This window comes from Micropterus salmoides, unplaced genomic scaffold (genome assembly GCF_014851395.1).
Source record: "Micropterus salmoides isolate LMB-PRFRI ecotype aquatic unplaced genomic scaffold, ASM1485139v1 Ms_hic_scaffold_2, whole genome shotgun sequence".
In the NCBI taxonomy this organism is placed as follows: Eukaryota; Metazoa; Chordata; class Actinopteri; order Centrarchiformes; family Centrarchidae; genus Micropterus; species Micropterus salmoides.
The window spans coordinates 54,929,030-54,942,874 of NW_024041150.1; the positions used below are offsets into that span (position 1 = coordinate 54,929,030).

General features: G+C 37.0%; 1 long non-coding RNA gene across 1 annotated transcript; it reads right to left on the reverse strand.

Annotated features, from left to right (window-relative positions):
* Positions 1–13,047: 13,047 nt before the first annotated feature.
* On the reverse strand, positions 13,048–13,592 carry LOC119912774. Its single transcript, XR_005446228.1, has 3 exons — positions 13,439–13,592; positions 13,206–13,307; positions 13,048–13,107 (listed from the first exon to the last, which is right to left on the reverse strand). It is a non-coding gene; the product is annotated as an uncharacterized LOC119912774 (long non-coding RNA).
* Positions 13,593–13,845: the final 253 nt, after the last annotated feature.

Here is a 13,845-nt window from a genome sequence, read left to right on the forward strand (position 1 = left end):
CGTGGCTAGAGAGGCAGTCTCATGCTGCGACAGAAACAGACTCATTAAAAGTCTTGGAGGACTCGGTCGACTCAACATGACATTTACATGCACAGTGCTACAAAATAGATAATGTTAAATTAAACCAAAATGTGACCATACATTTTGTGTTAATTTAATTTATTTATCTATCTTGCTTGCTGTTTTCCCCATTATCATCCCAATTCACTCAAATAAAAATAATAAATCATAATGTACAAAATTAATTGTGGCTGTTAGGGAGAACTAACCATTTGTGAGAGCTGACCTGTAATCTTGACTTCAGCTATGTGACTATACCCATATGGACAGACTCACAAAGTGGGGGTGCTGTCAAATATGGTCAAACTTGATTTTCATCCATTTAACAATTAGATATTTAAAATCGTATTACACAAATGTGATTCCCACCCTTTTAAACCCACCCGTGTGCACTCAGTAAAGTATTTGCAACTTCCAATTATATGAAATACAATAATATTTTTGAAACTACAATTCCTTCTAGCAGCGCCACGCAGCTTGATACAAATTAGCATCATATTTGTAGTTCTTTTGGTTTGAATAGTATGGCTGTGAATAGGGTCATAAAAATATATATCTACTGAATATATTAAATATCTTGTACAGCCGTACACGTACTTAAACTATATCAACATGGTCTATGTTAAGAAAACGTAAAGATGATCGACATTTTAGAGCTGCGTGATGTAGCGTGATAAAACCATCTGCACCACACTTATAGTTCTTCTTGTTTGCAAACAAGCAACAGCAACTATCCAATATATCTACGTTCTTTTCCCATTAATGTTTGGAGTTTACTTTCATAGGCCATTTGAGGCTAAAAAGACCTGTTCTCTTTAGGTCTGGATGCACAGCTTACTGGTGTTTGGGCTATATATCAAAATCAAATGGTCATAAAAGGTGTATTTGTTGTCCCATCTTGGTTCACTCAAAAAACTGAAGCTTTGATTTTAATTATATTTATTTTTTCAACAGATTCCACAAAATTGTTTTAGGTTAGTTAAAAGCAAAAAAATGTAATGAACACAATGAATGTCAACTGATCCAATTAAAATAAAAAATTCTGATCAACAATATATTTAAGCTTACCTTTCAATATTTTATTTGGAGTAGTAAAAATATACATTTATACATTTTTTCCAAATTAGACACAATTCAAATGTTTGTCAACTGGTCCCACACAAATCAATTTCAACTTCATTTTGTTATGGACTTTATTCACCATCACATCACTATCATTTTGGTGCAATTGGTGAAAAAATAATACAGTAAAATTATTGGCACTATAAAGTGTAGAAAAGTTTGCAAAATAATGTTTAGTTGTCAACAATTTTGATGATGCTTTGCTTAGAATTCTGCCTATTCCACAGAACACAGCGTCCAAATCAATGGCTCATTCATAGAGTTTGTTCTTGAGCATCTGTACCTTGGTTGAGAGTTTGCTAGCATCTAGTTGAAAGAATCACTTGTGAAGTACCTCAAAGAAGGCTTTAAGGTTCTGAGGATAACTGAGGTTCAGTGCATAATTACACCTATTAAGAGTGCACGTGTAGAGGCGACGTCTCCCAAGTCATGCAGAACTTCAGCAGCCTCGGTGACTATCCCAACATCAGCTGGAGGAGCGGTGGCATCACCTCCCTCAACACGGATGCTGTAAAGATAACTTGTCCGAGCTCGCTCGGAACAGCTGTAGCGTCAGATCCTTTACATAGGACAGAAAGAAAGTAGAAAAACAAATTATGAAACAGATTTTGCAGAATTCTAAAGAGTAATGTTTGCATTTCAGGTGTCCTTTATGTAATGATTTCACAAAAATAGCATGATACAGTGCTATGTGTTTAAAAATTACAAGATGAAGTAGTGCTGGTGAATTAAATATTAGATCCAATTGTGTATTATTTAATATACCTCACCAAGCACTTTATTTGGAGGGCGTGCAGTCTACTGCAACCCAACAGCTCTGCCATAAATCTTTACTTTTACTAAGCTTAGATATTGAACAAGTGTTTCTATTATTCTGCCCCCCTCATGTATGTCAATGGGGTAGACAATATTAGGAAAACTTTTCAATATAATGCACTCCAGTACACCACCCACTATGAAATCAGTAATAACAGAATGTATGGCAGGTGTCATTTTTGATTGCATTAGACAGCAGATGTTCCTGATAAAATGCATTGTGAGTGTATATATTAGATTTCCCAAAAGAGACAAAAAGTACTTTCATGAATTTATTACGGGTCTTCCGAAAATGTGACCAAATCTACTGGGTTAAAAATATACATACAGCAATGTTAATATTTGTCTAAAAGTCCCATTGTCATTTTTACCTCAGTTAGACTCTTTTGGTAGCCATCCACAAGCTTCTGGTTGAATCATTGACCGCTCCTCCTGATAGATTTGGAGCAGTTGAGCTAAATTTGACAAACAGACTTGTTTCTTCTAAATAGTTCACATGAAACCACCAAAAAACGTCCTGCTCAGCTTCCAGACCGCAGTCTGAAGAGGAGACGTTACCTGTCGCTAACTGCCTTCACTTTTCCAGCAGTTGGAGAACAGACAGACTTTAATTAACGGACAAACTGTAACCTACACTGTACATTTACAGCCAGACCGAAACGTAGCGCTCATATTTTCCTCTGCTCATTTTCACCGTCACCTACTGCCACCTGTCACGTAGCTGTCCTGTGAGGGAGGAGAGGACGCTAGCTATGTGCCACCGTGCTGCACAGTGCGGGCGAAAATCAACCAGCTAACGTTAACCTCTTTTCATTTTGCACTTGCAGTGAGATGTGTGTGTGTGTGTGTGTGTGTGTGTGTGTGTGTGTGTGTGTGTGTGTGTGTGTGTGTGTGTGTGTGTGTAAACCGGGACTGACTGTATGATTAATCCTTCGCTAGATGCTGTGAATAAATGGCGGGTTTGCCAAAATGATGAGTTTCCTTAGCATAATAAACACAAGGCAACGACAGAGTAACGTTACACAACCGCTAACGTTACACGTAGGGGTAAGGGAGGAGGAAGAAACGTTTCAAATATTCGCAGCTTCTCTAGGTCGGCTTGGAGAGGCCTCGAGCAGCCTCTGCCAGACCTCACCAAAACCCTGATAAATAAGCTAAAGAGGAAGCTATAGTTTTGTTATTTTGCAGTGTACTCTCAGTTTGCCACAAATCTAAAATCTTACAGAGACAGACAGTTTATGCATCTGCAGAGCAAACAGGAGAGATGTTCGTTCCCACAAGATGTCACTCAGTTTATCATGTTAAAGATGATTTTATTGGCATTTTAGATTTGTTTCTTGCTGTTAGGGATGAGCGAGTACAGCATCATCTGTATCTGCGTTAACCATATGAATTATCTGTATCTGTACTCGGACCGGGATTTAACCCGGAAGTGGGTCGGGTTGTCTTGAAATGGGCGGGACTTTAACCGGTATGTTATTTTAAGCATGCAATTGATATGGGCTGATCAGAAATTTAATTTTTTTTATGATCAGTGTGATTATTTTTTTTTTTTATTTATAAATTTTTTTTATTTTATTTCCACACCAGGTATGTGTGTGTGAGTGAGTAAGAGAGAGGGGGTGTTTGTGTGTGTTTAGCTTAATTTGTAATATTATTTAAAATAATTTATTTAAACCACAACTACCTTTATTCTTTTTATAAAATACAGCAAGAAAGCATCAGACACTCAGTGCGTGAAGTAAAACAGAGACAGAGAGAGAGCTGTTCTCTTCTCAGTGTTCTGTGTGAGTGAGCAGAGCGGGACACAATAAATCTGTATTTTATTCCATATATGAAAATGCTTTTTATGTGTCATATTTAAACTAAAAAGAAGCACCACTTGTTGAAATTTGCTTTTTGAGTTTAGCCTTAAGTATCTGAAATTCAGATTAATTTGTGGGAATTTGACAAAATAAAATGATCTATCCAAAAACATTTGCTGTGATAATTTGCTTCCACATGCTTCCTAAAGACCATCATTTTATTTGGATCCCTTTATTTCTAATTCCCTCGTTTATATTTTGCTCATAATTTGATATGAAGCCTCATTGTTCTCTTTTCTGATTCTGTTTACACTGTTTAAATTTTGATTCTGCATTATTCTTGATACATATGACACAGCTCTCTCTCAACAACGTGAATCTAGACCAGCAATGCTCTACTGCCTTTTTCAGGAGAGGAACAGAATCACAGTGGCAAAAATGCAGGATTTTCTTAATTTAAGATTTTACATGTGGAAATGGTTCCGATTCTGTATGAAAGATGTGTAATTTTAAGATCAGAGTCATATTTTCAAATATTTTGACAGCATATTATCAAAAATACATTGGTTTGACAGTGGTACAGTTAATTTTGGTTACATGATTCTGTAGTTTTAATGTAGTATTTTGTCTTTGTGTGTTTGTCCTTAAGCCCAAAGCAACAAAAGTCTACATTTGACAGTGCCCTCTCAAGCAGCAACTACAACAAGCTCTGTCACAAGCAAAGTCATCTGGCTATTCAGGTAAAACAAAATATTGTGTAGTGCTTCGCACTTCAGAAGTTGTAAGAGGTTTACCGTCATCACAGAATATACATACTATTCCAAATTAAAATGAAGCAGAATATATTTTGATTTATGAAGTTATGTGTTATATATGTGTATAAAATGTAATGCATACAAAAGTTGAAAGGACAATCTGATGATTCTCCATTATGCCTGGCATTAAAGTAGCTTTGAGTACGATGCATTAATAGATTTCTTTGTATTTTACAGCCTCCACCGGAAAAGTTCTCCTGCTACAAAATCTGATTTGAACGGCTAATGTAAGGTAAATCTAAAACCCTATGCACCTCTCATTCTTAGTTTTAAGCTGACTTTTATGCTGATATGAAAATCTAGTTCAGATGAGGTTTGATTTATTTCTGTCTGTATTTTCCAGATTCAAAATTTTCCGCTTGTTTTGATTCAGAGAGGCAATATTTGTTACGAGGGTGGTGTGGTGTGGGGACAGAGAGGACCCAAACGCAGCACTCTGAGCGAAGGAGGCTTATTTAGGGAAAAGGGGGTTGAGGGACTGGAGTGGAGGGAGAGGTGGATGCCGGGGAAACACTGGCACAGAGAAACCGACCGGACGGGAGCCAGGGAACACTGGGGCCGAGGAAGGGAGGATGCAAGGGAGAACTGGGAGGACGCCGTGGGGGAAGCCCGAAGAGGAGAGGTCCGGAGGACGAGCCCAGGCGACTGAACGGAGGACGAGGGTGAATGAACCGGGTATGGAGCAACGACGATCAAGCAAGAGTGGAGAACTGGGGTTGAAATACAGGCAGGGATGAGGTCGACTACTGGCAGGTGTGGCAGGCTGACGAGGTGCAGGTGCGGGTCGTTGGCTGAGCTCAGGAGCAGAGAGAGAGAGGAGGAGCACACAGGGGAGAAAACACAGGGAGGCAGGCAGGGAACAGAAAACCAAGGAAAAAGCAGAATAACTGATAAAGAGGAGAAAAAAAACCAGGACACTCACCGTCAGCCGGGCTGCCACCACAACACTATATGGCTTATTACACAGTGCATGAGTGGGAATGCATTCCTAAAAGTCTCTAAATTAACTCAATATCTCATAAGAAATAAATCTAAATCATATTCCTGACATGAAAACCAGAGTGAAATTTGGGGTAATGATTACCTCTCCTTTCTCCTCTTCTCTCCTCTCCCCTTCTCTTTCTTCCACTCTCCTCGTCCATCCTCCCTTCTCTCTTTCCTCTGTCCTCTCTTCTCTGTATTATTCAGTGTTTCCAATACTGAGAGACAGGAAATAAAGTTCAGGAATCACTAGAGTTGTGCATAAGGTCCATAAGGCCAGATTTACTACAGGTTGTTTGTGCGTGTACAAGCGAGTGCAAACCTCAGCTGTTATCGGTACCAAAGTCCTTTTAGGCAAGTCATGCCACTCGGCAGCCATCTTGGCAACGCTTCTGGGCAGCAATTTCATACTAACAAAACCAGGCTCCTATCTGAATGAATGGGGAGAGAGCCAGAACTGAGCTTTCACTGGTCACTGGGACATAAAAACTACATGAATAGAATCAGCAGTAAAATATGATAAAAATCCCTGAAAAAGTTTGACGACTTTGCCCCAAAATAATGTTTAAAAAGAGTTTTTCCCCACCGGTTATACTTCTACTAAGCATGTGTCAGTGGAACCACACGATTGGCTGAAATATGAATCCCGTTTTGGCCGTTTAAAGCAGATGATTGGCTTTTTAGCGGGAGGGGCGGGATAACCGCCATCTTTGCCGTTACGGGCTTTTCCCATAGAGTTGTATTGGGGATGTGATTGAACGCTTCCTCTTTCCTCCTCAGTTGGCAGTCTTCTCCTTTTTGTATGATTCAAAGACAAAATTTCTAAACTTCCTAAACTTAGTGAAATTATTTCAAATGTTTAGGATGGAAAGTTAGTAGTGTTACTAGTAGTGTGTGGCGTTGGAAGGAGCACGCATGGGACGAGCAGCAGAGCAAACTAAGCTGAACACACGTTTGTAATGTTTTTTACAAACGTCTTGGCATGTGTGAGCTACAGGACACTCAGACAAGCAGCATGGAGACATTTTATTGATTATTGATGTATTTTTGGACGTTTGAAGCTAAGATACCGCTCACTGCAGTTGAGTGGAAAAAAAAAACTCAAACTCGCAGAAGAACACGGATGTTAACAAAACTTCACCAATCCTTCTATTGACAAAAGGGTGAGTAATTGATAACAAAATGAGTCTTAGGGTGAACTATACCTTGTTGTATTGTCATGCAAACTTGCTGGAAAATGTTTTATTGAGAAAATTATTTCTTCACTTAAGAAAAATAAATGGGTTGTTAAATGAAACAGTTGCCTCATTTTTTTGTTCATTGTTTCAATAAAGAAAAACATCAAGAACAAATTTAACAAATATTATGTAAAATGTGTAAATGTTACTTAAATATAGAAGGAATTTAAAATTTGTGATTGACTCAAGAAAGTTCCACTTTTTGACTTAAATTATGAAAATAAAAATACCTTGTCTGTGATATTCAAATTTGATATTCAAAGATGCACTATCCACCTTCTTTAATTTAGGGAAGTCAGTTTTGAAAAAACAAATGGTGTGTCTCCGCCTCCCTGATAGAAAAGTGACCACAGACCCAACAGAGATGAGGAAGCATAACGGATTACTAACTAGATCATCTTTGTATGAACTTGTAAATGTACTTAATTACACTCCACCACTGGAAGTATTTAAATTGATGTGCAAAAATATCAGTCTGTTCAGTAGATGTTGAGATTTCTTTGAATTAAAAACAAAAGAAACAGAAACACAGACTGACCTCATGATGGCGCTCTGGAGTCAACAGCCAGCAGAGAGCTCTCTCTGTCTCTCACAGTATAGCTTTGTCCCTAACTCTTAACCATCACAACTAAATGACCCAAACCTTCATTGAAATTAAACTTTATTTAATCTTCACCCTAAAACGATCTTTTAAAGGTCTGTCCCAAAGTGAGAACCAGACAAAACGTCCTCACTCCCAAGGTCTCAAACTCTAATTGGTCCTGAAAATTATAATTACAGACACACAGAACGGGAGAAAGTCAATAATTATTTCAATAATCTTCAGGCTGTTCTTTGTTCAGCATGTTTGGAGATTTAAAATGTGTCTGTGGACGAACTGAACCTGGAAACTGTGGTCATGTTTGTCCTCACAACATAACATAAAACCATGAAACATTAAATACAAACATTGTAATGGTAAAAAAATCCATCCTCTGTCCTTTCCTAAACACTTTTCCTTGACTTTGATGGAAAACGTCATGAGGTCAAGGAAAGATGTGAAGGAGAATTCATAAAAGACAACCGTGGTGCTCAGAGAACCAGGCTGCACTTACACCAGCTTCTTTTTAACCAACTTTATTTATAACACGTGGGAGTCTGGTTCAGTTCAAATAAACTTTTCTAAGATATTGTAATTTTTTTAGATGCTCCTGTACATTTATGGGTGTCTATCGTGGTGAAACTAATGGCGAGTCGCTCTAAAGGCTGCTGTTGCAAGGAATTGTGGGAAAGCATTATCTCCTTTCCTTTCATAAAGAACTGTCTAGTGTAGCCTTTGCTAAAGGAGCTAAGAAAGGAAGCATTTAACAGCCTTTACTTAGCATTTAGCATTGTCACAAAAAGTTCACACTTTATTTGTGTCAATGACCTGTTTCACCACATGAAAGGAAGACGAAGAAGAAGAAGGTGCAAAGAGCTCTGGAGGTGTTAAACCTCTACAGAAATATAGATGTTAAAATGACTGCATATCAAACAATAACAGCTGATACAGAAATAACAGTAAAAACTAATACATGTTTAACTACAACACAGCACTAGCACATTAAAGTGCCTGACAGCAAGTTCATCAAGCTAAATGTCCCATATATTATCATAAAATAATTCAAATAATAAAACATTTATCAGTTCTCAGTGTAAATTACCTGTAATGATATGAGCTGTAACTACACTGTGGTCTCTTATTTGTTTGGTTTGTTGACGGTGGCGTAGAGGTCGCTGGGATCAGCTGAGGCTCCAGCAGAAGAAGAGGAAGCTTTCACGCTGCTGTAGGTCACTGTGTTGTTGTCAGGTAGTCTCTGGTTACCAGGTAAATAAATCACAGAGAAATATTTCAGGTGTGTGTTAAAAAAATAAAATATATTAAAAATAAATTAAAGTAATAAAACAGTAAGCGTGTGTGTATGTTAAAAAAAAATATTAAAATAAAATAAAATAAATAAATAAAATAGTAAGCGTGTGTGTGTGTTTAAACAAAAATACATATAGATATTAAAAATTTTAATAAAATAAATAAATAAAACGGTAAGCGTGTGTGTATGTTGAAAAAATATATTAAAAATAAAATAAAATAGTAAGCGTGTGTGTGTGTGTGTGTGTTACAAATTAAAATATATTAAAAATAAAATAAATAAATAAACAGTAAGCGTGTGTGTGTGTGTATGTGTGCGTGTGTGTGATTAAAAAGCTAAAAATATATTAAAAATAAAATAAATAAATAAAACAGTAAGCGTGTGTGTGTGTTTAAACAAAATACATATAGATATTAAAAATTTAAATAAAATAAATAAATAAAACGAAAAGCATGTGTGTGTGTTAAAAAAAATATATTAAAAATAAAATAAAATAAAACAGTAAGTGTGTATGTGTGTGTTTAAAAACTAAAAATATATTAAAAATAAAATAAATAAATAAAATGGTAAGCATGCGTGTGTTAAAAACATATATATTAAAAATAAAATAAAACAGTAAGTGTGTGTATGTGTGTGTGTGTGTGTGTGCGTGTTTAAAAAACTAAAAACATTAAAAATAAAATAAATACAAAAACAGTAAGCGTGTGTGTGTTTAAAAAAATATATGTGTATTAAAAATTTAAATAAAATAAGGAAAGAAAATGGTAAGCGTGTGTTAAAAAAATAAAATATATTAAAATAAAATAAATAAATAAAACGGTAAGCATGTGTGTGTTAAAAAAATATATATTAAAATAAATAAAATAAAATAAAACAGTAAGTGTGTGTATGTGTGTGTGTGGTGTGTGTGTTTAAAAAACTAAAAATATATTAAAATAAAATAAATACAAAAACAGTAAGCGTGTGTGTGTTTGTGTGTGTGTTAAAAAAATTTTAAAAATAAAATAAATAAAACGGTAAGCGTGTGTGTTAAAAAAAAAAGATAAATAAAAATAAAAATGAAACAGTAACGTCTGTGTGTTTTTCATTCTCCCATCACACCAGTTCTGCAACCTCAGTACCAGACAAGCACTTTAAGAGGAAGAACAGGGAAACAAACAAAGAGAGTAGAGGAAGACATGTTGTTGTTGAAAAGAATCGAAATAAGTTAATTTTCAGCAAGGATCCCTGACATTTCTTCATTTTATGTTGTAACCAATGCTTTGTTCCCGACACTTTCTGACACTTCCTTTAGAAATGATATGTTAAGTTCCTCTCATCTGATGGGATTCCTAGGAAATGCTAACCTTAAGGTTTAACTGACAATTGTTTTCCTTTTTATCAAATGCTTAAAACTAAGAACAGTATACCCGTTTGACAATTAAGGTCTGAATGTGGGAAGATATTTGATTACAATACGTGCAAATAGATTTTAGAATAGACATATTAAAAGACTCTCAGGAAACCGGAAACGAGCCCTCAGTTGAACAAAGGACTGCCCCTCTGGGAACCACGCCCCAACAAACAAAAGCAGCGACGCTCGCTCGCTCTCTTGCCCTCTTCGCTCTTCCCGTGCACTTCGGCATGCGCACAGCGTGCCCCGTCTCCCAGCAACGCCCTAAGAAGTTCGGTCCGGCTTGCCGCGAAAGCTCTTTGTTCGTTTCAAGCCACACACCCGAAGCGCCGCGACCTCGGCTTTTCCCTCGTTTCCAGCAACTTACTAGCTTTTTTAATTTCTTTTGTTTGTTAAAAGTTATCAGACCGTTAAGTTACACAATTTTAATCCAAGAACAACCAAGTTCTTTTAAGTTATTCCGTCGAGCTACCTTACACTGCTCCCACCGAAGCCCGGACCCAGCCACGTGGGCCCGCCTTGCCAGCAGTAACCCAAAGGACATCCAAACCAGAACAGCCTAACTGCCAGGCCGAGGACGGTCAACACTGGACTGTTTTTCTTCATTCAGACACGGAGAACCTCCGGAAAATTCCCTAGCAGAGAGCCAGGAATCGGGCAGCTAGCGTGGGGACCCGTGCAACAGGCCAAGACAGGCCAGCGACACACAGTAAGGCAAACCAAGGCATTCTGTGATCAGTGATGTCCAATAGTCTGCTGATCCATTATCTTTAGTCCTTAAACTCATAGCCAAATTTAACTGAGTATCATCAACTGCTTTCATTAGTTCTCTTTCTCCCTATGAATCAAATTCTTCCCCAAATTATTGATCAGCAATAAGAGATGCAGCCAACAGTAAAGATGTCAGAGGTCAGAGGTCACAGCAGCCTGACAAAGATCCACCATCTACAACACATACGACAAAGTCACTGATCACGAGACAAAGGAATATGTTTCTGCACTGAGCCAAACTAACACTGACACAAACAAACTATATTAAGGCTCAAGTTCACAGTTTGTTCAGTCCGGTGTATTTGTGACAATGACGAGTTTCATCTCCTTAAAAGAAGAAGAAGAGGAAGTTGACGTGTGAAGATTGTTGGTTAAGATAAATGTTGTTTTCTTCAGAACGTGTCACCCAGTGCAGCAGTGAAGGTCACTGACTGGTTTTAATAGTACTTTTCGTGGGATTTGTTGAAAATAATAATAAAAATATTGCTAATCATCGATTGTTCCTTTAATCAGTCAGGTGTCATTCTTCACTGTATAAAGTTGTTTTCCTGAGCAAAATGTGTCACTTTACTTAAAGCAAACAATTACGTGTTATAAGTTCTTATAATTAGTTCATATGGTATCATGTCCACCTGTAATATATTATACAGGGATAGATATTTTAACACTTTACTTAAAGCAAACAAAGACACGCTATATAACATTAAACATTACTATAAGTTATTATTCCATTTTATATCACTAAGTCTAAATGGTGACTAAAGTGTATTCATAAGGAGGCAGAGTCGGTGGTTATAATGTGTTATGGAACATGGTCGGAGATTGTTAAACTGCTGTTACTATTAGTTATAAAACATTAAATCAGAAGGTCATAATACGTTATGAACTTTGCTATAGCGCCTAATGCATGTTTGTAAGTGATTATAACAACTATTATAATGTCTTATGGATGCATTATATCGTGTTATAAATATATGCATAAGTCATTATAGCGATGACCTTCATAGAAAGTGATACCGTTCAGTGTTTAAGTTTTAGTTACATCTAGTGGGTAACTAAAACTCAGATGGTCATTCTTCTGACTTCAGTGTGTGTTCATGTGCTCTTAAGTCTGAATGTGGAATCAACAAATCTCATTTACACTGGAGACATGTGTCCCCACCACATTTTGAAATGGCTGATGTTGTTCTGAAAAATAGCTTGCACCAAGAAATGTGAACTAACAAATAAAAATGCTTTGAGAAAGTTAATTTGCAATTTAAATATAGAAAAAACAAACGTGCATTGTCCAAAAATTGCAGCTGAATTCTGCATCATATTCTGTTATATTTTTATACATTTACACCCTTAATTTCTTTAGTACTATTACAGCAGTGGTTTTAACTTTTATTACAGTTTTATGCACAGCTCCTCTTCAGTTTATCTTTGATTTAATTAATTTAAATGGTCGGGGGGGCAGACGCCGTCACTATGAAGTTTTGGTAAAAGCTGAAATGGAAGCGCAGAGAAGTGTGTAACACTCTGTCTCCTTAAGGGGGCGTTCAAGTTGGAATTTACGACTGGAAACTGGGAAAATCCAACTTCATGTGTCAAATGCAGCATTATTACCTGCTGTTCTGACTCTGCCTGCCTGGATCAAGTAAAACTGAACTGGTCTTTATATTTCCTGTCTCTGACTCGTAGGAACGGCTTCACCACTGCCAGTTTCCTCTGAAACATGACAGTTAGAATAAACTATATTTAGATTCACACTGAGCCTCAAGTTCACACTTTGTATTTGTGACAATGACCCGTTTCACCACATGAAAGGAAGACGAAGAAGAAGAAGGTGCAAAGAGCTCTGGAGGTGTTAAACCTCTACAGAAATATAGGTGTTAAAATGACTGCATATCAAACAATAACAGCTGATACAGAAATAACAGTAAAAACTAATACATGTTTAACTACAACACAGCACTAGCACATTAAAGTGCCTGACAGCAAGTTCATCAAGCTAAATGTCCCATATATTATCATAAAATAATTCAAATAGTAAAACATTTATCAGTTCTCAGTGTAAATTACCTGTAATGATATGAGCTGTAACTACACTGTGGTCTCTTATTTGTTTGGTTTGTTGACGGTGGCGTAGAGGTCGCTGGGATCAGCTGAGGCTCCAGCAGAAGAAGAGGAAGCTTTCACGCTGCTGTAGGTCACTGTGTTGTTGTCAGGTAGTCTCTGGTTACCAGGTAAATAAATCACAGAGAAATATTTCAGCTCTAAACTTACAGGTTATGTTAATCAGTGTGAACAAATGTTGGTCTGAATGTTCTCACCTCGAGCTCTGATGAGAAGAACAGTAATCACAGTAATTAGGAGGAGTTCAGCCACACGCATAACCAACATTATGTAGTCCAGAGCAGAACAATCTGCACGAGCTGTAGAACAGAAAAAAATCAAAAAGAACTAAATGAAACACTTAAATCAAAAGTTAGATTCATGTGTATTATATGGAGAGAAAGAGGCTGACAGGAAGACAGAGAGACTCCAGAGAAAGATGAGTTACTACCTTGTAGTTTTGTTGAAGTATCGTTGGTTGGAAGACAAAACACTGATCAGTCCTGGCTAAATAAGCTCTGAAGAGAGCTGCACAGGTGCAGCCCAATCAGCCTCCCTGCCTGCAGCCTCCTGCAGGAGAAGGAAGGGGTCGTAACATCCCCCCTTAAGAACAAGGTTCTTCTAAGAACCTTGAATTTGGCATAGAGCAGTTAGCAGTACAATATACACTCATAACCATTCATGTTACAATATAATCAAGCTAATCAATAATTTATCAACACATTACCCATGTGCCATACTTTACTAATCAAGCTGCATTCAATTCAAATTAGCTTTATTGGCATGAATGTGTAACAACAATAAGCATCATACATACAACATAAGAACAATCCCATACATTTCATTAAACAAGTAATT